Genomic DNA, 24,213 nt, shown 5'->3' with positions numbered 1-24,213 from the left:
CTCCCCCTACACTGTCCCATCAAACACATGCTGGGCAGGTGCAGCACGGGTTACATACAGAGTAAAGCTCCCTCTACACCATCCCATCAAATACTCCCAGGGCAGGTACAGAATGGGCTAGATATACAGTAAAACTCCCTCTTGACTGTCCCATCAAACACTCCCAGGAGAGGTACAGCACAGATTAGATACAGATTAAAGCTCCCTGTACACTGTCCCACCAAACACTCCCAGGGCAGGTACAGTATGGGTTAGAAACAGAATAAAGCTCCCTCTACACTGTCCCAACAAACACTCCCGGGCTAGGTACTGCACGGTTATCATACAGAACAAAGATTCCTCCACACTGTCCCAAATGCACCAAGGGCGGGTACAGCACAAGTTACAATTACATACGATATACGTCACAGAAACAGGCCATTTGCCGGCATTTATGCTCCATCGAGGCTACTCTCATGTTTCTTCATCTAAATCAATCAACAGAATCCTCTATTCCCTTCTTCCTTATATACTGGTCTAGCCTCCCTTGTAATAAAGGAACAGCAATAATCATGGCTGATTTTAACCTTCATATTGATTGGACAAAGCAAATTGGCCCGGGTAGCCTAGAGGAGGAGTACATAGAGTGTATCTGGGATAGTTTCCTTGAACAGTACGTTGCGGAATCAATCAGCAAGCAGGCTATCTTAGATCTAGTACTGTGTAATGAGGCAGGATTAATAAATGATCTCTTAGTAAAAGATCCCCTAGGAATGAGTGACCATAATATGGTTGAATTTCAAATTCAGTTGGAGGGTGAGAAAGTTGGTTCTCAAACCAGGGTCTTAAGCTTAAATAAAGGGGACTATAAAGGTATGAGGGCAAAATTGGCTAAAGTGGACTAGGAAAATAGACTAAAGAATGGGACGGTTGATGAGCAGTGGCAGACATTTCAGGAGATATTTCATAACTCGAAACAGAAATATATCCCAATGAGAAGGAAAGACAGTAAGATAAAGGGTGGCTAACTAAGGAAATAAGGGAGGGTGTCAAATTGAAAACAAAGGCATACAATATGGCCAAGTCTAGTGGGAGGACAGAGGATGGGAAATTTGTAAAAGCCAACAGAAAACGACTAAAAAGATGATTAAGAGAGGGTACATAAAAAAGAAAAGAGTGGCTAAAGTAAATGTTGGTCCCCTGGAGGATGAGACTGGGTAATTAATAATGGAGAACAAGGAAATGGCAGAGACATTGAACAAATATTTTGTATTGGTCATCATGGTAGAAGACACTAAAAACATCCCAATAGTGGATAATCAAGGTGCTATAGGTAGGGAGGAATTTAATCCAATCACTATCAGTAATGAAGTACTACTAGGTAAAATAATGGGACTAAAGGCAGACAGGTCCCCTGGACCTGATTCCTTACATCCTAGGGCCTTAAGAAAAGTGGCTGCAGAGCAAGTGGATGCATTGGTTGTAATCCACCAAAATTCCCTGAATCCTGGGGGTTCCAGCAGATTGGAAAACCGCAAATGTAACGCTCCTATTTAAAAAAGGAGGCAGACAAAAAAGTAGTAGCAGGACATTTGGAAAAGCATGATTCAATCAAGCAGAGTCAGCATGGTTTTATGAAAGGGAAATCATGTTTCAAAAATTTGCTGGAGTTCTTAGAGAATGTAACGAGCAGGGTGGATAAGGGGGAACTCGTAGATGTGGTGTATTTGGCTTTCCAGAAGGCATTCGATAAGTTGCCATGATAAGAAGTTACTGCACACGATAAAAGCTCCCGGGGTTGGGGTAATATATTAGCATGGGATCGCAGGGATCGGTGCTGGGTCCTCAACTATTTACAATCTATATTCATGACTTGGATGAAGGGACCAAGTGTAATGTTGCCAAGTTTGCTGATGATACAAAGATTGGTGGGAAAGCAAATTTTGAGGAGGACACAAATAATTTGCAAAGGGATATAAACAGGCTAAGTGAGTGGGCAAAAATTTGGCAGATGGAGTATAATGTGGGAAAATGTGAGGTTATCCACTTTGGCAGAAATAATAGAAAAGCAAATTATAATTTAAATGGAGAAAAATTGCTAAGTGTTGCAGTACAGAAAGACCTGGGAGTCTTTGTGCATGAAACACAAAAAGTTAGTATGCAGATACAGCAAGTAATCAGGAAGGCAAATGGAATGTTGGCCTTTATTGCAAAGGGGGATACGAGTATAAAAGCAGAGAAGTCCTGCTACAACTGTACAGGGTATTGGTGAGGCCTAGAGTACTGCATACAGTTTTGGTCGTATTTAAGGAAGGATATACTTGCTTTGGAGGCAGTTCAGAGAAGGTTCACTAGGTTGATTCTGGAGATGAGGGGGTTGACATGAGGAAAGGTTGAGTAGATTGGGCCTCTACTCATTGGAATTCAGAAGAATGAAAGATGATCTTATCGAAATGTATAAGATTATGAGGGGGCTTGACAAGGTGGATGCAGAGAGGATGTTTCCACTGATAGGGGAAACTAGAACGAGGGGGCATAATCTTCGAATAAGCGGCCGCCATTTAAAACTGAGATGAGAAGGAATTTCTTTGCTGAGGGTTGTAAATCTGTGGAATTCGCTGCCTCAGAGAGGTGTAGAGGCTGGGTCATTGAATAAATTTAAGACAGAGATAGACAATTTCTTAACCGATAAGGGAATAAGGGGTTATGGGGAACGGGCAGAGAACTGGACCCGAGTCCATGATCGGATCAGCCATGATCATGTTAAATGGCGGAGCAGGTTCAAGGGACCAAATGGCCTACTCCTGCTCCTATTTCTTATGTTCTTATAGCCTACTTTTACAGCGTAAGAGTTTAAAAACATACAAAAATATAATTAAATCAAATACACATATTATTTTTTAAAACACTGCCCACTAACACTGCCCACTAAGTTATTTATTTTTAACTATAAAAAACTTTTTAAAAATTCAGATTTTTTTTTTTCTCTAAGATATTTATTAACTTCAATTTTAATTAAGTGAGATGTGTTTTTTATTAGATGTGTTTGTATGTTCGGGTTTTTTTTCTCATTAATAGCAATGGCCTGGAAATTCCAGCTTCCCCGGGTCCGTACGGAGTGTCTATAGACCCGGGAAGGCATCGCAAAAGCCGGTTTTCAGCGCACAATGCGCATACGCTGAAAGCTGGAGCTTGACAGATCCACTGCATATCGGGTGCGAGGACATTTGCAAGGGCAAGATTGTACAGTATTTACCCACATCTTGCCCAGCAATGAGCTCAAAATTTTTGCGCCTTGTCATGTATTTAACCATCTTGCAATGACATAGTCATGTAACTGTAACTCATGTACACTGTATCTGTACCCGAGAAATGCACACCCTGACCACAGGGGGTGAACTTGCGGGAGACACTCCTCACCTGGGTTTCCAGGTATAAAAGGAGAGGTCCCACCCAGGGTCAAAACTCCTTGGTCCTGGCAATAAAGGTGAAGGTCACAGAGTGACCGTGTCGGATATATCTATGCCTCGTGTGAGTTTGTAGTAAGATGCAGGGACACTACATTTGGCGACGAGAAACGGGAATCACCAAACCACGAGGATGGTCACCAGTGACACAGAGGAATGTTACTGTGTGGGTGAGGACTGGGACGACTTTGTGGAAAGACTCCAGCAGAGCTTTGTTACAAAGAACTGGCTGAAAGAGACAGCGGCTGACAAGCGGAGGCCGCATCTACTGACCAGCTGTGGTCCACAGACGTATGTGCTGATGAAAGACCTGCTTGCACCCCAAAAGCCGGCTGATAAGTCCTTTGAACAGCTCAGCCAGCTGATCAGTGAGCATCTCAAGGCGCCGAGTAGCGTACACATGGCCCGGCACCGGTTCTACTCTCACCGGCGTCGGGAGGGACAAAACGTCTCGGACTTCGTGGCGGAACTGCGGCGCTTGGCCAGTCTCTGTAAGTTCTCCGATGCCTGCAGGAGGGAGATGTGAAGGGACTTTTTTATCGAGGGCATTAATCATGACAGCATTTTCAGGAAGCTCATAGAGACTAAGGACTTGACTTTAGAAGGGGCGGCGTTGATAGCTCAGACCTTTATGGCAGGGGAAGAGGAGACCAAGCTAATTTACGCGTGCAGCCCTGGTCCAAACGTGGTGACGGACCAGGGAGTTAACATGGTGAACGCAGCTCGGGACCCCGCAGGCAGGCAAAGGCATTTCGAAACTGCCCAGGCAGCAACAGGCTCTAGGATGGGCCCACAACAAGGACAATGGAAAGGGGATCGGCAATTCACTCCACCTCGAGGAACAATGCGTCCCGCGATGGGACCATTAACACCCACCATCAGAGTGCTTAGAAAGAGCCTAATGGGCAATCATAAGAACATAAGAACATAAGAATTAGGAACAGGAGTAGGCCATCTAGCCCCTCGAGCCTGCTCCGCCATTCAACAAGATCATGGCTGATTTGGCCATGGACTCAACTCCACCCACCCGCTCCCCATAACCCTTAATTCCCTTATCCCAATCAGAGAGGAATGCCTGGTAATAGTCCTTTTGTGAACAGCAAATCTCAGCTCATGCTGGAGGTGCGGGGGTAGACACACTGCGAAAAGTTGCAGGTTCCAGCAATATACCTGTAGGATTTGTAATGTCAGTGGACACTTGGCCAGGATGTGCAAAAAGGCAGTAGCGAGGCTAATCTGCGAGACAGAGGAACCAGACGAGGGGTCTGTAATGCAGGATGAGGCCTGAGGAAAAGCCATAGATGCTGAGGTTCAGTGGGTTCATGTGGCTGATGTCCACAGCTCATACACTAAAACGCCACCCATGATGAAGACTGGGAAAGGACGTCAGATTTCCTTCCCTAAATGATATTAGTGAACCGGATGGATCAATCTGGAAGTTTAATGATAACCATTACTGATGCTAGCTTTTTATTTCAGATTTATTTAATGTTTGGTGAATGAAACATTTTTAAAAACAGACATTCTGTTGTGAAACTAAGAACCTTGTCTCCAATAAGGTGAATAAAGGCCCACAGCCTCATTTGGCCCCAGGCTGTGAACAAGGGACTGCAGGAAGGCGCTGCACTGTGGGTCACACAATCAGCTGGCACAAGCCCCGCCCCTCGGGCTCCCCCATTGGTTGGAGGACCCGCTGCAGGCTCGCTCCTCCAGCCTTGCTCGCTCGCTATTGGCTGGAAACTCATGTCAATCAGGCCATGGGCCCGGGTCACGTGTCCCTCGAGCGCACAGAAAAATGACAGCACAGAAGGAAGCCATTTGCCGCATTGTGTCTGTGCCGATCAAAAAGATTTACTCAGCCTAATCCCACCTTCAAGCAATAGATCCATAGCCCAGAAGGTTACGGCACTTCAAGTGCACATCCAAGTACTTTTTAAGTATGAAGAGGGTTTTTACCTCTACCACCATTTCAGGCAGTGAGTTCCAGACCCCCACCACCCTCTGGATGAAGAAATGTTTCCTCATCTCCCCTCTAATCCTTCTACAAGTAACTTTACATCTATACCCTCTGGTTGTTGATCCCTCTGCTAAGGGAAATAGGTCCTTCCTATCCACTTTATCTAAGCCCCATATAATTTAATACACCTCAATTAAATCTCCCCTCAGCTTCCTCTATTCCAAGGAAATCAACCCCACTCTATCTAATCTTTCCTCATAGCTAAAGTTTTCCAGTCCTGGCATCATCCTCATAAATCTCCTCTGCACCCTTTATAGTGCAATCACACCCTGTATTGTGACTAGAACTGCACGCAGTACTCTAGCTGTGGCCTAATTGGTGTTGTATACAGTTCTAGCAAAACTTCTCTGCTCATGTATTCTATGCCTCGGCTAATAAAGGAAAGCATTCGTTTGCCTTTTTAACTACCTTATCGATCTGACCTGCTTCCTTTAAGGGTCTGTGGACATATACTCCAAGCTCCCTCTGTTCCTCCACACCACTCAGTATCTTCCTATTTATTGTGTGTTCCCTTGCCTTGTTGCCCCTCACTAAATGCATTACCTCACACTTTTTCAGATTGAATTTCATTAACAACTTTTGCCCAACTGACAGTACTTCAATGGGAACAGTTTCTCTCTATCTACTCTGTCTAGACCCTCATAATTTTGAATACCTCTATCAAATCTCCTCTCAACCTTCTTTGCTTTAAGGAGAACAACCCTAGTTTTTCTAGTCTATCCACGTAACTAAAGTTCCTCATCCCTAGAACCATTCTTGTAAAATTTTTCTTCACCCTCTAAGGCCTTAAAAAAGGAGGTAGACAGAAAACAGGAAACTATAGACCGGTTAGCCTAACATCTGTCGTTGGAACAATGCTGGAGTCCATTATTAAGGAAGCAGTAGCAGGACATTTGGAAAAGCATAATTTAATCAAGCAGAGTCAGCATGGTTTTATGAAAGGGAAATCATGTTTGACAAATTTGCTGGAGTTCTTTGAGGATGTAACAAGCAGGATGGGTAAGGGGATACCAGTGGATGTGGTGTATTTGTATTTCCAGAAGACATTCGATAAGGTGCCACATAAAAGGTTACTGCACAAGATAAAAGTTCACGGGGTTGGGGGTAATATATTAGCATGGATCGAGGATTTGCTAACTAACAGAAAACAGAGTCAGGCTAAACAGATCATTTTCCGGTTGGCAAACAGTAACTAGTGGGGTGCCGCAGGGATCGGTGCTGGGGCCTCAACTATTTACAATCTACATTAATGACTTGGATGAAGGGGCTTACTGTAATGTAGCCAAATTTGTCGACGATACAAAGGTGGATGGGAAAGCAAATTGTGAGGAGGACACAAAAAATCTGCAAAGGGATATAGATAGGCTAAGTGAGTGGGCAAACATTTGGCAGATGGAGTATAATGTGGGAAAGTGTGAGGTTTTGGCAGAAATAATAGAAAAGCAAATTATAATTTAAATGGAGAAAAATTGCAAAGTGCTTCAGTACAGAGGGACCTGGGGGTCCTTGTGCATGAAACACAAAAAGTTAGTATACAGGTACAGCAAGTAATCAGGAAGGCAACTGGAATGTTGACCTTTATTGGAAGGAGGATAGAGTATAAAAGCAGAGAAATCTTGCTACAGCTGTACAGGGTATTGGTGAGGCCACACCTGGAGTACTGCATACAGTTTTCGTCTCCGTATTTAGGGAAGGATATACTTGCATTGGAGGCTGTTCAGAGAAGGTTCACTAGGTTGATTCTGGAGATGAGGGTGTTGACTTATTAAGGTAGGTTGGGCCTATACATATTGGAGTTAGAAGAATGAGAGGTGATCTTATTGAAACATATAAGATAATGAGGGGGCTCGACAAGGTGGATGCAGAGATATTTCCACTCATAGGGGAAGCTAAAACTAGAGGACATAGTCTCAGAATAAGGGGCCACCCATTTAAAACTGAGATGAGGAGGAATTTCTTCTCTGAGGTTTGTAAATCTATGGAATTCTCTGCCCCAGAGAGCTGTGGAGGCTGGGTCATTGAATATATTTAAGGCGGAGATAGACAGATTTTTGAACGATAAGGGAATAAAGGGTTATGGAGAGCGGACAGGGAAGTGGAGCTGAGTCCATGATCAGATCAGCTATGATCTTATTAAATGGCGGAGCAGGCTCGAGGGGTCAAATGGCCTACTCCTGCTCCTATTTCATATGTTATGTTCACATCCTTCTTGAAATGCGGTGCTCAGAATTGGACACAATACTCCAGATGAGGCCAAACCAGTATTTTATAATGGTTCATCATAACTTTCTTGCTTTTGTTATCTATGCCTCTATTTATGAAGCCCAGCATCCCGTCTACTTTATTAACCACTTTATCAACCTGCCCTGCCACCTTCAATGATTTGTGCATATACACGGTCTCTGTTCCTGCACCCCCTTCAGAATTATACCATTTAGTTTATAATGCCTTTCCTCGTTCTTCCTATCAAAATGTATCACTTCGCACTTTTCTGCCCATTCCACCAGTATGTCAATGTTCTCTTGAAGTCTAAGATTATCCTCCTCACTGTTCATTATACTTTCAAGTTTTCTGTCATCTGCAAATTTTGAAATTGTGCCCTGTATAGCCAGGTTTATGTTATTAATATATATATATCGAAAAATAGTGGTATACCTTCCTCCAGTCCGAAAAACAACCATTCTCCACAACTCTCATTTTCCTGTCACTTAGCCAATTTTGTACCAATGCTGCCATTGTTCCTTTTATTCCATGGGCTTCAACTTTGCTGGCAAGACTATTATGTGGAACCTTTTGGAAGTCCATGTACGCCACATCAACTATATTGTCCTCATCAACCCTCTCTGTTACCTCATCAAAAAATTCAATCAGAATCAGAGCCGCCGGGCCCGGCAGACATGCGGCCAGGGCCCCGGCACCAGGAAACCCAGGGGGCAGCACCTCCCCCATGCTAACCGCCGCTTCCTGGTTTCTTCAGCCACTTCCGCCGAATCTGACTCGGGACAAAAGGACGGGAGCGCGGCACTCCCAGAATGGCTCGAGGCCCTGGAGAGCATGTGCACTCTCAGCGGGGAAGTAGCACCTTGGATAGAGCGGTTTCTGGGGTGTAGAGAATTGTGGGTCCTGTGGCCGCCATTAGTCAGCGGCTATCGGTAAGAGTTTTATTACAATTTCCAATGTGAGATTGTCAAGGGAGGTGGATTCTAGGGGAGATTAGGTTGCTAAACAGACATTCTCCGCACAATGTAAAAGAGTATTGTTTTAGGAACAAGTATTTCTGTCGCGGCGTTTAATCCATTTTACATATACAGATTTTTGTATTTCATTTTTGGAATATTGACATCGCTAGCAATGCCAGCATATATTGCCAATTCTCAGTTTCCTGTTGAGAAGGTGATGGTGGGCCTTCTTCTTGAAACGCAGCAGTCTGTGCGGTGTAGGTACTCCCACAGGTAGGTAAGGAGTTCCAGGATTTTCACCCGGTGACAATGAAGGAACAGTGATATATTTCCAAGTCAGGATAGTGTGTGATTTGGAGGGGAACTTGGAGGTGATGGTGTTCCCATACACCTGCTATCTTTGTCCTTCTAGATGTTGGAGGCCAAGGGTTTGTGATGTGCTGTCAAAGTTCTGGTCGAGTTGCAGATGAATAAAATCCCTCTCCTTCACCATTCCCCCTCCCACCTCTCTCTCTCTCTCTCTCTCTCTCTCTCTCCTCCCATAGAAGCTAGAGTCTTGTGTAGGCCCAGACCTGAAGGACATTAGTGAACCAGTTGGGTTTTTATGACGATCTGGCAGCTTTCATTGTCACTTTTTCCTGCTGCTGACCCCACAAATTACCGGATTCATTAAGCTCAATTTCACAACCTGCCTTTGTTTTTTTGTGTGTTCTCTCTCACGCTCCCTTTTTCCTGTTTTAAATTCATTTTACAGGGTATGAGAAGGAGAGGATTTGCAGACGGGAAGCTCAAGCCAAACATCAAATCAAGATCTGACAGAGTTACTCGTTTATCGGACCTGAATATCATTGGCCTCTGAACATGGAAGCACAAAGCACCGTTCACAGCGGGGAGAAACCGTACATGTGTTCTGTGTGTGGACAAGGCTTCAGTCGATCATCTGCCCTGTCGAGACATAAGCGCAGTCACACCGGGGAGAGGCCATTCACCTGCTCTGAGTGTGGGAAGGGATTCACTCAATCATCCGATCTTTGGATACACCAGCTCGCTCACACTGGGGAGAGGCCGTTCACCTGCTCCGTGTGTGAGAAAGGGTTCGCTCAGTCATCCCACCTGTTGAGACATCAGCAAGTTCACACTTAGAGAGGCCGTTCAGCTGCTCTGAGTGTGTGAAGGACTTCACTTCATCATCCCACCTGCTGAGACACCAGCGAGTTCACAAGTGACTGCAGCAGTTGGACTCTGCTGTTACTGCTTCTGTTAATCACATCCAGGACTGAACCATGTACATTCTGACAGTTAGGGTTTGTTTCTGATGCTGTTAATAACCTAGTCTTTCTCACCAGGGTGCTTAGCATCACCTGGCTGGAGCTCAGAAAGGACAATCTGGGAGGAGGATCATACGGCGGGAACAGAATTTCAGCCTGGACACAGTCCTTCAGGGCCACACTGAGAGATGCAAATGGCACTTTGGTCTTTCTCGTCTCTCTTCACTGACAGCAAAATCACCATACGAATTAAGCTTGAGGCGTGTAAGAAATGTGTCCCAGCTGCGCTCTTCCATGCTTCAGAGCTCCTAGGCACGGAACAGAAGACTTCTTTAGAAATGAACCCCTGTGCTTTGCCTGCATTTTTTAATGGCCGTATTAACCTGCATTGCTACTTTTAGTGATTTGTGTATCTGTACCCCCAGATTCCTTTGCTCCTCTACCCCATTTGACTCATTATCCAAGTAGTCTGTGGCCTCCTTATTTTTCTGTTCAGAGAAGGTTCACTAGGTTGATTCTGGAGATGGGGGGGCTTGACATATGAGGCTAGGTTGAGTAGGTTGGGCTTCTACTCATTGGAGTTCAGAAGAATGAGGTGATCTTACTGAAACTTATAGGATAGTGAGGGGGCTCGATGGGGTGGATGCGGAGAGGATACTTCCACTCATAGGGGAAACTAAAACTGTGGGACATAATCTTAGAATAAGGAGCCGCCCATTTAAAACTGAGATGAGGAGAAAGTTCTTCTCTGAGGGTTGTAAATCTGTGGAATTCTCTGCCCAGAGAGCTGTGGAGGCTGGGTCATTGACTATATCTAAGGTGGAGATAGACAGATTTTTGAGCAATAAGGGAGTAAAAGGTTATGGGGAATGGGCAGGGAAGTGGAGCTGAGTCCATGATCAGATCAGCCATGATCTTATTGAATGGTGGAGCAGGCTCGAGGGGTCAAATGGTCTACTCCTGCTCGTATTTCTTATGTTCTTCCTAACAAAACGCACCACCTCACACTGATCTTTATTGATATTCATTTGCCAATTACACATGCACTCTGCAAACTTATTGTCTTCTTGCATTTTGTCAGTCTGTCTCAGTGTTAACTCCATCTCCCAATTTGGTGTCATCAACAAAGTTTGAAATTGTACTTCCAATTCCTAAGTTCAAATTGTTGATGCAAATGGCGAACAAAAGTGGTCCCAGCACCGATCCCTGTGGAACACCACTTCCCACCTGTTGCCAGTCTGAGTAGCTATTATTAACCCCTACTCTCTGTTTCCTGTTTTATAACCAGCGTGCTCTCCGTAACAGTGTGTAAGATCTACAAGGTGACCACGGTCAGGCTGTGTGGAGTGAAGGGCCAGGATGGAAAGATGGCTACAAAACAGAAATCAGAGGGTTGAAGTTAAGGGAAGTTTATTGCCATCTTTCCATCCATTCTGCAATCTGGACCTTGATTCCACAAGGCCTGACCTTGGTCATCTTGTAGACCATACAAACTGCAGACACAGTGCACCAGTGGCAGAGGGGGTGGATATGGAGACAGATGGAAGGGGCGCTGATGAAGTGGATTTCTCTGTCCGTGAGCTTTGAGGCACTGCTGATGGTGTTTTTCACCTCTTTCCAGCTTATAAAATAGAAATCTTATTGCCAGCTTATTAGAGCCATTAACAGATTCTCGGGTTGGTCACACAATAAGACGAGGCCTCATATATTTCCGTCAGAATGACAGGCTAGAACTTGAGGCCTGAGGTGGGAGTTAGTATAAGAAAAGTGGTCATCAGTGTACTTTGCACCATGGCTGAGGACCCAGGTTTCTGTATAATTTACTGATTCATTGACTATTTGGCAGATAATCATGCCGTTCGGCAGAGGTGCAAGTCCCCAATGGAGGCTCTCTACATGGGAATCCTTCCCTGCACCATTGGGGATCTGGGGTGGAGAGTGTTACACGGAACAGTCGTGTGCAACAGTTTTTAAGTGCCTTTCTGGACTCCATGAGCAGATGTAGTTTTTGTGGTCTTGAGGACTCCATGGGCCACGTATATATTCAGTGTGAGAGGTTGCATCCCCTATATAGTTACCTAAGGGTCTGCTCTTCAACTTTTGTTTACACTTTAGCCCCTCGCTCCTAATCTTTGGCCGTCCGGTGTGGGGGAGGTAAGTTGGAGGATCTTCTCCGAGGCCTGCTCATTAGCCTGGCTAAAACAGCATAGAAACATAGAAAATAGGTGCAGGAGCAGGCCATTCGGCCCTTCGAGCCCGCACCACCATTCAATATGATCATGGCTGGTCATGCAATTTGTAGGTCCAGGATGGATGAATCCCATGGGTGGGGGGGGGGGTTCACTCTGGGTGCCTGCCTCTCTTCCGTGGTCTTGTCTGTGCCCAGGTGGCCCTGGGAGGGAGCATGCGGTGTCCACCGGTACACTTGGGCACAGAACGTATTGAGGTGATAATCGATCCTCACAATCACATTGTTATTTAATTATTAATTGTGCGTGTGTCACAAATAGATTTTTGCTCACACCTGAAGAGTATGTTTATGTCATGTTGTAATTACCTTTTTCTTTTGCCTGGTCTCAGAAATAGAAATTAAAGGGAGATGATGCCCCACTCTGTTAATGAACTCTTTGATATATTTCTATGCATCTCCTGTGTTCAAGATCACAAGTCCATTAGTTAACTAATGCCAGTTTTCAGTGAGGCTTGAACGGATTCACTGAAGCTACACTTGTCCATCTGTCTGTGTGTTACTGTGATTGGATTGTGTTAGACAACAGTCCTAATATCTTGCCTACATCCATTACAATTATTGAAATGTTAGATTGTACTTGGAAAAAGTTGAGTTTGAATCTGACAATTCCAAAATTGGGAGAACATAACATAAGAACATAAGAATTAGGAACAGGAGTAGGCCATCTAGCCCCTCGAGCCTGCTCCGCCATTCAACAAGATCATGGCTGATCTGGCCGTGGACTCATCTCCACTTACCAGCCCGCTCCCCGTAACCCTTAATTCCCTATCTATCTATCTGTGACTTGAATACATTCAATGAGCTAGCCTCAACTGCTTCCTTGGGCAGAGAATTCCACAGATTCACAACCCTCTGGGAGAAGAAATTCCTTCTCAACTCGGTTTTAAATTGGCTCCCCCGTATTTAGAGGCTGTGCCCCCTAGTTCTCGTCTCCCCAACCAGTGGAAACAACCTCTCTGCCTCTATCTTGTCTATCCCTTTCATGATTTTAAATGTTTCTATAAGATCACCCCTCATCCTTCTGAACTCCAACAATTAAAGACTCAGTCTACTCAATCTATCATCATAAGGTAACCCCCTCATCAGTCTAGTGAATCGTCTCTGTACCCCCTCCAAAGCTAGTATATCCTTCCTTAAGTAAGGTGACCAAAACTGCACGCAGTACTCCAGGTGCGGCCTCACCAATACCCTGTACAGTTGCAGCAGGACCTCCCTGCTTTTGTACTCCATCGCTCTCGCAATGAAGGCTAACATTCCATTTGCCTTCCTGATTGCCTGCTTCACCTGCAAACTATCCTTCTGTCATTCATGCACAAGGACCAATTGTGGAGCTGTGGAGGCGTGTCCTGCTCAGTTGGAGCTGTGAGCAGTGAGTGGAGCTGCTAGCAACTTGAGCTCCAGCCTGGGGAGCCCTGAGACCAGCCCAGGAACAGAAGGAAGGAAGGGGCTTCACCACCACTTTAACCCAGAGGGAGAGGAGGAGAAAAGAAAACTTTGCAACAACTTCATCATTTCTGCAAGGAGTTGGAGAGAGGGGGAAAAGACAAACAACCATCCAGTGTGGAAGGAGGGAGACTCTACATTCTACAGGTGGGTGTGGGTGCATTTCCCCAAACAGACTTTGTTGTATCGGTGGGGGGAGGAAAGAAGACCACTGAGGGCCGGAACATCGCGGGGGGTGTGTGTGTGTGTGGTAGTGTGCGTGGGGGCCGTGCTTACAACTAGGCCCCCCCCCACAATTGGAACCCCCCCCACCCCCCCACACTTGCCTAGCCTGGGATAGCTGGAGCTACCAGGCTGAAGATTGTTATTAATCACCCAATTAAAGATCGTTAGGAGTGCCTGGTGGCTCCAGCTACCCCAGGTGAAGACATCTTCTCCCCCCACCTGAAGACCACCTCAAAGACTTTTGTGTTTTGCCATCTGGGGAGTGCACCCACCCACAGCTGCGAGGAGAGACCTGCCCTCGCAGCCCCCCCCCCTTCCCACCCCCCTCTCTCTTTTCTCTGCTACTCTGTTTCTCCCCTCTCTCTCTGAGGCCTTTTTCTTCCAAATTTAAAAAAAAAACAATTAAGACAACTGAGCAGAGGGAGCAAGGCCTCTCCCCAATTGTCAACGAGGGGAGAGGTGCCTCGTTAAGGACTCCTCTGCTCAGTTAACAGACGAGGCCATTAAAGACCATTAAGGCCTGTGACTCTGGGGTGGGTGTAGCCCTTAAAGGGACCCCGTGATGGCGACCCCATCCACGCCGGTGGCAGGGCCAGCAAGGACGTATGCGCAGGTGGCAACCGCTTCCACGGCCCCTCCTGCGCCACCCGCTGCCCTGCCACCATTTAGATTAATTACAAGAAAACACGGGGTCAAGAGCTACACTCACCCCACAATGACCATCGAGGAGTGCGTGCGGGCGATGGCTGGGGTAGTCGGCCCCTCGGCCATTGTCGCAGCCTCCAAGATGTCTGGGAAGGCCGTGTTCTTCCTGGGGTCGGAGCGGGCGGTGTCCCTGGCCCTTGAAAAGGGGCTCACGGTGGGCGGGACGTTCCTGCCGGTGGACCCTCTCGAGGCCACCGCGCAGAGGGTCATCATTTCAAACGTCCCGCCCTTTGTTTCCGCTGAGCTCCTCCTCCCTCACCTACAACAACTGGGGGAGGTAAGGTCAGGGATCAACCCCATACCGCTCGGCCTCAGGGAGAGCAGCCTGCGCCACGTGTTCTCCTTCCGCCGCCAGCTCTTTGTCCGGCTGGCGCGGGAGGACACGACGGAGGGAGATTTTAACGTGGTGCACGAGGGGACTGCCTACCGCGTCTTCTGGACGTCGGACGGCGTGCGGTGCCATGCCTGCAGGGAGGTGGGGCATGTTCGCAAGAACTGCCCCGCCTCCAAGGCCGCCAAACCACCGAAGGCGGCCAAGGCTGGCGCTGCCGCCACCCCTCCCCCTAGTTGCGTCCGCGTGCCGGGAGCCATGGGTGCGCGGGCATCGTCGGAGGCCTTTGTTTTCAGGGCCTCCGGCGGGGGGGAGGGAGAGCGTCCGAGCGGAAAGAAGGCGCGGAAGAAGGAGAAACATCTAGAGGCGGGTCCCCTCGGTGCGCCGGAAAGTCTGACCACCGCGCTCAGCCCAACCCAGTCACCGGCGAGCGCGGGGTGCCCCGAGCCCGTGCCCGGGCCCTTGAATACCACCACAGAGGGGCCCAGGCGCGGGCAAGAAAAGGAAAAGGGGGGGGCGGAGCGGGAGGCCTCGGCAGACATGGAGGTCTCCCTGACTCCGCGCGCCCCCAGGAACAAAAAGAGGCACCGCCCCAATGAGGCGGAGGGGGAACAACATCCCTCCGCGGAGGAGTCGGTGCCCGCCGCGTGTCCCGCGTCCCCCACCAGCGCCCCCAAATTGCGCTGCAGGCGCGAGGAGTCTTTCCCCGGGGAGGGTGAGACAGTTGAGGCTGCCCAGCCTCTGCCTCCCGGGGATGGAGTGGAAGATCTGCCTGTCGTGGGGGGCGTGGGGACCGCGGAGGAATGCGTAGCCACCGGGCCGGGCGTCCCGGGGACTGAGGCGGGCGAGGCCGAAAAGGCCGAATCTGAGCCCGCCCAGCTATTATCCAACTTCCCCCGGGAGTCGCTCGACCCGGCAGAAAAACAATTAAATAATTATGACACTGTAGATGCTGGGCCGGGGGGTGGCAGCGGGGAGGGGGAGGAACACCCACCCTCGCCCCTTACTTTGGAGCTGGAGCACTTGGAGGGCCTGGGGATTTCCTATGGCCGGGTCTCTCCTTGTTCTCCGGTTCCTGGGGCGGAGGGGGAACCCCTTCCGCTGTCATTTCCCGACCCAGCACCATTTTTAAAAGAGCCCAGTGGGGACTCCTCTGCCGACGATCCTGGGGGTGGGATCGGGGCAGTGCCAGGGCCGGTTGGAGCGGCCGGTTCATTTGCCGTACCTTGTGCGGTCGATGGGCCGGCTGCTGGCGGCCACCTCCCGGAGGAGGACGGGGACTCGGTGGGGGACGCGGGTGAAGACCTAGAGACCACCGCCAGGGAGGCGGTGGATCTGCTCGCGGCCGCCGCTGAGGCCCTCCTCGTTCCTGCAAAGGAACTCCGGGACTTTTTGGCCCAGAGCCGGGGTCGCCGCGACCAAGCCCGACTGGCCCTGGAAAAATGGTCCGAGCCGGAGCTGATCAAGGGGTCCGTCCGCGCCGCCGTTAAAACCTTGGCCGCGGGCGGGCCCTTGACAAAGGAGCAGCACCTTGAGCTGCGCGAGCTCGAGGGACTCCTCGCTGGGCTGCGGAGGGAGCGGAGTTCAACAAAAGACTCCGCTCCCTCCCCCACAATAGGTTAAGGTAGAGGTTGCACTATGCTTTTGTCATGAAGATAACCATAGCCAGCCTCAACATCAACGGCGGCAGAGGGGCACGCCGTAGATTTGACAATTTTTCGCTCCTGCGGGAGGGGAAATATGCGGTGTGCTTCCTGCAAGAAACCCACACCGTTCCGGGAGACGAAGCCACGTGGCTCCTGGAATGGCAAGGAGAGGTCCGCATGAGCCACCTCACCGCCATTTCTAGTGGGGTGGCCATCTTGCTGGGCCCGCATTTTCAGCCGGAGATCTTGGGGGTCGAGGAGCCCGTGCCAGGCCGCTTGCTGCACGTAACGGTTCGCCTGGGGGACGTGCCGCTCCATCTCGTGAACGTGTACGCCCCTCATCCCGGCCCGCAGCAAACGCGCTTCTTTGAAGAGGTGTCCGCTCTTCTTGGCTCCGTCGACGTCGGCGACTGCATTGTCCTCGGGGGGGATTTTAACTGCACCCTCGAGGCGAGGGACCGCTCCGGTGCCCCGCAGTGCATGACGGCGATGGAGAAGTTGAGGGACCTGGTCGGGTCCTTCGACTTGGTGGACGTCTGGCGAAATCTCCACCCCGACTCCAGCGCCTTTACTTGGGTGAGGCCTGGAGTTGGATGGTCTAGAGTCGACCGCCTTTACGTGTCTCGGGCGTACGTTTCCTGCGTCCCGGCGGCCTCCATGCGGCCGGTGCCGTGTTCGGACCACCACCTGGTGTGGGCGGAGCTCGCTTCGCTCCGCGCGAGGACGGGGTCCGCGTACTGGCACTTTAACAACCGGCTGCTGGAGGACGTGCGGTTCCAGGACTCGTTCCGTCGATTCTGGTCCGACTGGAGAAGGAAGCAGGGGGGCTTCCCCTCCTTGAGGCTATGGTGGGACGTGGGCAAGGCTCACGTCCGCGTCTTCTGTCAAGAGTACGCGAGGGGGTCGACCAAGAGGCGGGCGGCCAGAGTCGGGCGCCTAGAAAAAGAGGTGCTCGACCTGGAAGCCCGTCTCGGTCAAGTCGTCCAGGACCCGGCCCTGCGGACGGTGTACGAAGCGAAGAAGGCCGCGCTGAAGGACCTGCAGCTCGTCGGGTCCCGAGGCGCGTTCGTGAGGTCGCGGATCCGGTTCCTGCGGGATCTGGACCGCGGCTCCCCCTTCTTCTACTCGCTGGAAAAAAGGCAGAGTGTCCGTAAGCAGCTCTTGACGCTGCTGGCCGACGACGGCTCTCTCGTCTCGGATCCGGAGGGCGTCAACAACAGGGTCCGTGAATATTACGGGGCTCTGTTCTCTCCGGATCCGTCCAGCGAGGAAGCGCGTAGAGTTTTGTGGGAGGACCTGCCGAAGGTCGGCCCGGAGGGCGCCGAAAATCTGGAAGCTCCGCTAAGCCTGGCGGAGCTGACCGGTGCCCTCGCCCGGCTCTCGAGGGGAAAATCCCCGGGGCTGGACGGGCTGACCGTGGAGTTCCACAGGGCGTTCTGGGACGTCCTGGGGAGCGACTACGCGCGGGTCCTGGGGGAAAGTCTGGCGACCGGGGAGATGCCCCTCTCTTGGCGCAGGGCAGTCATCGTCCTGCTGCCTAAGAAGGGCGATCTCCGCCTCCTTAAGAACTGGCGCCCGGTCTCCCTCCTCAGCACGGACTACAAAATCTTCGCCAGGGCGATGTCTGCTCGCCTTGGTGCCGTGCTGGACCACATGATCCACCCCGACCAGTCATACACGGTCCCGGGCCGGACAATCCACGATAACATCCATCTGGTCCGGGACCTCATCCATTGTTCCCAGGAGGCTGGTCTGTCGGTCGCCTTCCTATCCCTCGACCAAGAGAAGGCGTTCGACAGGGTGGATCACGACTATCTGCTCGGAACTCTGCGCGCTTTCGGGTTCGGGACGCATTTCGTCGCCCGGATCCGACTTTTGTACGCCGCCGCGGAGTGTCTGATTAAGGTTAACGGGTCCTTGACGGCGCCCCTTCGCTTTAGGAGAGGGGTGCGCCAGGGATGCCCCATGTCCGGCCAGTTATACGCCGTTTGCGTGGAGCCTTTCCTGCGCCTCTTGCGGACGAGGTTGACGGGACTGGCTCTGCAAGGGCCGGGCGTGGAGGTCGTCCTCTCGGCTTACGCCGATGACGTGCTCCTCGCGGTAGAGGATCCCGCTGACCTGCGGAGGATGCGTGAGTGCCAGGAGATTTACTCGGCCGCGTCCTCCGCCAGGATCAACTGGGAGAAATGTTCCGGACTCCTGGTGGGTCAGTGGCGGGTGGACTCCCTGCCGGAGGAGCTCAGGCCTTTTGCCTGGAGCACGACCCATCTCCTCTATCTGGGAGTCTACCTTAGCCCCGACGAGGAAGCCTGGCCGGCGAACTGGCAGGAGCTGGAGGCCAAGGTCGCCGCTCGCCTAGGGCGCTGGACAGGACTGCTCCGAGTGCTGTCCTACAGGGGTCGAGCGCTAGTCATAAACCAGCTGGTGGCCGCAATGCTGTGGTACCGGCTGGTCACTTTGACCCCTCCCCCTGCGTTTGTCGCCAAGATACAGAAGAAGCTGGTGGACTTCTTCTGGAACAACAGGAAGCACTGGGTCTCTGTCGCGGTCTTGAGTCTCCCGCTTGAGGAGGGCGGTCAGTCGTTGGTGTGCGTCAGCGCCCAGCTCGCGACTTTCCGTCTTCAGACCCTGCAGAGATACCTTTACGTCGAGCCCCCTCCTAGGTGGTGTGCTCTGGCGAGGTATTTCTTCCGCCAGCAGCTCGACCTCAATTATGACACGCAGCTCCTGTTTGTGAACTTGGGGGGTGCCAGGACCGCCCTCCGGGAGCTGCCTGTCTTTTACAGGGAACTCATCAGGGTCTGGAACAAAGTCTCCACCAAGCGCAGCTCTCCGCCGGCTGGAGTGGCGGCCGTCCTGCAGGAGCCGCTGCTCGGGAATCCGTACCTCCACGGCCGAGGCTTCATGTGGCGGTCGGAAGAGAGGGCTGTGGCTGGTGAGGTGACCAGGGTCAGGGACCTGCTCGATGGCGGAGGAGCGGGCTGGATGGCGCCAGTCACGCTGGCGCGGCGCCTAAATTCTGCCAACGTCCGCCGCGCGGCCGATGCCATCGAGTCGCTAAAAACAGCTCTGGGCCCTGACTCCGTTAGGTGTATCGAGGAGGCTCAAGCACGTGGGGAGATCCCGTCCGAACTGACCCCCGTCCGGACGGAATTCCTCATCGGCGCCAAACCCCGGAACCTCCCTCGGGGGCCGGCGCCTCACAACTTGAGCCGCCTCGGGGAAATCCCCTCCGTGCCTTTCAGTTCCGCGCGGAGGGGTTTCCTGTACGGGCTGCTCCTGCACACCCTCAACTTTGCCATCCTCGCCGGCCGTCCGGACACGCCATGGCGCACCATCTTGCCGTCCGGAGGAGGCGGGGGTCCCCGATGGAGGGCACTCTACGCAGGGGTCCTCCCACTATTCATCGGGGACTTGGCCTGGAGGGTGGTGCACGGAGCAGTGCCGTGCAACAAATTTTTAAGCCGGTTCACGGACTCCCAGGCCGCCTGCAATTTCTGCGGTCTGGAGGAGTCCGTGTTCCATGTTTTTATTGAGTGCACAAGGTTGCAGCCCCTGTTCCATTATTTGAAGGGGCTGCTCCTGAAATTCTGGCTGCACTTCAGTCCCACTCTCCTGATCTTTGGGCACCCTGTGCGGAGGGGAGCGGGTAGGTCCGAAGGCCTCCTCGTAGGACTGCTCCTGGGCACGGCCAAGGGTGCCATCAGCCGGTCCAGGCAGCGGGCGGTCGAGGGGGTCGTTCAACCTGACTGCCTGCCTCTCTTCCGCTCTTACATCCGGTCCAGGGTGTCCTTGGAGATGGAGCACGCGGTGTCCACCGGTACGCTCGCGGCCTTCCGCGAGAGGTGGGCACCGGAGGGACTGGAGTGCATCATCACGCCCGGCAACCAAATTTTAATTTGATTTTACGTTTTAAAGTTAATTTGTTTTAATTGCCGGTGCTTTTAGTGTCCCCTTCCCTTTTATAGGGGGCACTGGGGAAAAATTGTGATTTTAGTGCCCAAAAAAAAAAAAACAAAAAAAAAAAGAAAAAACAAAAAAAAAAACACAAAAAAGGGGGGAAAAAAAAAATGGGCCTTGTAAATGTCTGGAGTGTCACCCAGGTCGGGTGGCACAGTTTAATGTTTATGTTTTCGCAGGTAGACTCTAAAAGAGTTTCATGCACAAGGACCAATTGTGGAGCTGTGGAGGCGTGTCCTGCTCAGTTGGAGCTGTGAGCAGTGAGTGGAGCTGCTAGCAACTTGAGCTCCAGCCTGGGGAGCCCTGAGACCAGCCCAGGAACAGAAGGAAGGAAGGGGCTTCAACACAACTTTTATCCAGAGGGAGAGGAGGAAAAAGCAGAAAACTTTGAACATCTTTATCATTCTGCAAGGAGTTGGAGAGAGGGGGAAAAACCACAACAACCATCCAGTGTGGAAGGAGGGAGACTCTACATTCTACAGGTGGGTGTGGGTGCATTTCCCAAAAAGACTTTGTTGTATCGGTGGGGGGAGGAAAGAAGACCACTGAGGGCCGGAACATCGCGGGGGGTGTGTGTGTGTGTGGAAGTGTGCGTGGGGGCCGTGCTTACAACTAGGCCCCCCCCCACAATTGGAACCCCCCCCACCCCCCACATTTGCCTAGCCTGGGATAGCTGGAGCTACCAGGCTGAAGATTGTTATTAATTACCCAATTGAAGATCGTTAGGAGTGCCTGGTGGCTCCAGCTACCCCAGGTGAAGACATCTTCTCCCCCCACCTGAAGACCACCCCAAAGACTTTTGTGTTTTTGCCATCTGGGGAGTGCACCCACCCACAGCTGCGAGGGGAGACCTGCCCTCGCAGTCCCCCCCCCCCTTCCCACCCCCCTCTCTCTTTCTCTGCTACTCTGTTTCTCCCCTCTCTCTCTGAGAACCCTTTCCTTCCAAATTAATAAAAAAAAAAACCCAATTAAGACAACTGAGCAGAGGGAGCAAGGCCTCTCCCCAATTGTCAACGAGGGGAGAGGTGCCTCGTTAAGGGCTCCTCTGCTCAGTTAACATAAGAGGCCATTAAAGACCATTAAGGCCTGTGACTTTGGGGTGGGTGTAGCCCTTAAAGGGACCCCGTGATGGCGACCCCATCCACGCCGGTGGCAGGGCCAGCAAGGACGTATGCGCAGGCGGTGTCCACATCCACGGCACCTCCTGCGCCACCCGCTGCCCTGCCACCATTCAGACTTATAACCAGGAAACACGGGGTCAAGAGCTACACTCACCCCACAATGACCATCGAGGAGTGCGTGCGGGCGATGGCTGGGGTAGTCGGCCCCTCGGCCATTGTCGCAGCCTCCAAGATGTCTGGGAAGGCCGTGTTCTTCCTGGGGTCGGAGCGGGCGGTGTCCCTGGCCCTTGAAAAGGGGCTCACGGTGGGCGGGACGTTCCTGCCGGTGGACCCTCTCGAGGCCACCGCGCAGAGGGTCATCGTGTCGAACGTCCCGCCCTTTGTTTCCGCTGAGCTCCTCCTCCCTCACCTACACCAACTGGGGGAGGTAAGGTCGGGGATCAACCCCATACCGCTCGGCCTCAGGGAGAACAGCCTGCGCCACGTGTTCTCCTTCCGCCGCCAGCTCTTTGTCCGGCTGGCGCGGGAGGACATGACAGAAGGGCACTTTAATGTGGTGCACGAGGGGACTGCCTACCGCGTCTTCTGGACGTCGGACGGCGTGCGGTGCCATGCCTGCAGGGAGGTGGGGCACGTTCGTAAGAACTGCCCCGCCTCCAAGGCCGCCAAACCACCGAAGGCGGCCATAGCTGGCGCCGCCGCCACCCCTCCCCCTAGTTGCGTCCGCGTGCCGGGAGCCATGGGTGCGCGGGCATCGTCGGAGGCCTTTGTTTTCAGGGCCTCCGGCGGGGGGGAGGGAGAGCGTCCGAGCGGAAAGAAGGCGCGGAAGAAGGAGAAACATCTAGAGGCGGGTCCCCTCGGTGCGCCGGAAAGTTTGACCACCGCGCTCAGCCCAACCCAGTCACCGGCGAGCGCGGGGTGCCCCGAGCCCGTGCCCGGGCCCTTGAATACCACCACAGAGGGGCCCAGGCGCGGGCAAGAAAAGGAAAAGGGGGGGGCGGAGCGGGAGGCCTCGGCAGACATGGAGGTCTCCCTGACTCCGCGCGCCCCCAGGAACAAAAAGAGGCACCGCCCCAATGAGGCGGAGGGGGAACAACATCCCTCCGCGGAGGAGGCGGTGCCCGCCGCGTGTCCCGCGTCCCCCACCAGCGCCCCCAAATTGCGCTGCAGGCGCGAGGAGTCTTTCCCCGGGGAGGGTGAGGCAGTCGAGGCTGCCCAGCCGCTGCCTCCTGGGGAGGGCGTGGAAGATCTGCCTGTCGTGGGGGGCGTGGGGCCAGTGGAAGAATGCGTAGCCGCCGGGTCGAGCGTCCCGGGGACCGAGGCGGGCGGGGCCGAAAAGGCCGAACCTGAGCCCGCCCGGCTATTATCCAACTTCCCCCGGGAGTCGCTCGACCCGGCAGAAATACAAACAAATAACGATGACACTGTAGATGCTGGGCCGGGGGGTGGCAGCGGGGAGGGGGAGGAACACCCACCCTCGCCCCTTACTTTGGAGCTGGAGCACTTGGAGGGCCTGGGGATTTCCTATGGCCGGGTCTCTCCTTGTTCTCCGGTTCCTGGGGCGGAGGGGGAACCCCTTCCGCTGTCATTTCCCGACCCAGCACCATTTTTAAAAGAGCCCAGTGGGGACTCCTCTGCCGACGATCCTGGGGGTGGGATCGGGGCAGTGCCAGGGCCGGTTGGAGCGGCCGGTTCATTTGCCGTACCTTGTGCGGTCGATGGGCCGGCTGCTGGCGGCCACCTCCCGGAGGAGGACGGGGACTCGGTGGGGGACGCGGGTGAAGACCTAGAGACCACCGCCAGTGAGGCGGTGGATCTGCTCGCGGCCGCCGCTGAGGCCCTCCTCGTTCCTGCAAAGGAACTCCGGGACTTTTTGGCCCAGAGCCGGGGTCGCCGCGACCAAGCCCGACTGGCCCTGGAAAAATGGTCCGAGCCGGAGCTGATCAAGGGGTCCGTCCGCGCCGCCGTTAAAACCTTGGCCGCGGGCGGGCCCTTGACAAAGGAGCAGCACCTTGAGCTGCGCGAGCTCGAGGGACTCCTCGCTGGGCTGCGGGGGGAGCGGAGTTCAACAAAAGACTCCGCTCCCTCCCCCACAATAGGTTAAGGTAGAGGTTGCACTATGCTTTTGCCATGAAGATAACCATAGCCAGCCTCAACATCAACGGCGGCAGAGGGGCACGCCGTAGATTTGACAATTTTTCGCTCCTGCGGGAGGGGAAATATGCGGTGTGCTTCCTGCAAGAAACCCACACCGTTCCGGGAGACGAAGCCACGTGGCTCCTGGAATGGCAAGGAGAGGTCCGCATGAGCCACCTCACCGCCATTTCTAGTGGGGTGGCCATCTTGCTGGGCCCGCATTTTCAGCCGGAGATCTTGGGGGTCGAGGAGCCCGTGCCAGGCCGCTTGCTGCACGTAACGGTTCGCCTGGGGGACGTGCCGCTCCATCTCGTGAACGTGTACGCCCCTCATCCCGGCCCGCAGCAAACGCGCTTCTTTGAAGAGGTGTCCGCTCTTCTTGGCTCCGTCGACGTCGGCGACTGCATTGTCCTCGGGGGGGATTTTAACTGCACCCTCGAGGCGAGGGACCGCTCCGGTGCCCCGCAGTGCATGACGGCGATGGA

This window comes from Pristiophorus japonicus, chromosome 2, assembly GCF_044704955.1.
Source record: "Pristiophorus japonicus isolate sPriJap1 chromosome 2, sPriJap1.hap1, whole genome shotgun sequence".
In the NCBI taxonomy this organism is placed as follows: domain Eukaryota; kingdom Metazoa; phylum Chordata; class Chondrichthyes; family Pristiophoridae; genus Pristiophorus; species Pristiophorus japonicus.
The sequence above is the reverse complement of the archived record's forward strand: the minus strand, read 5'-3'. Positions refer to the sequence as shown.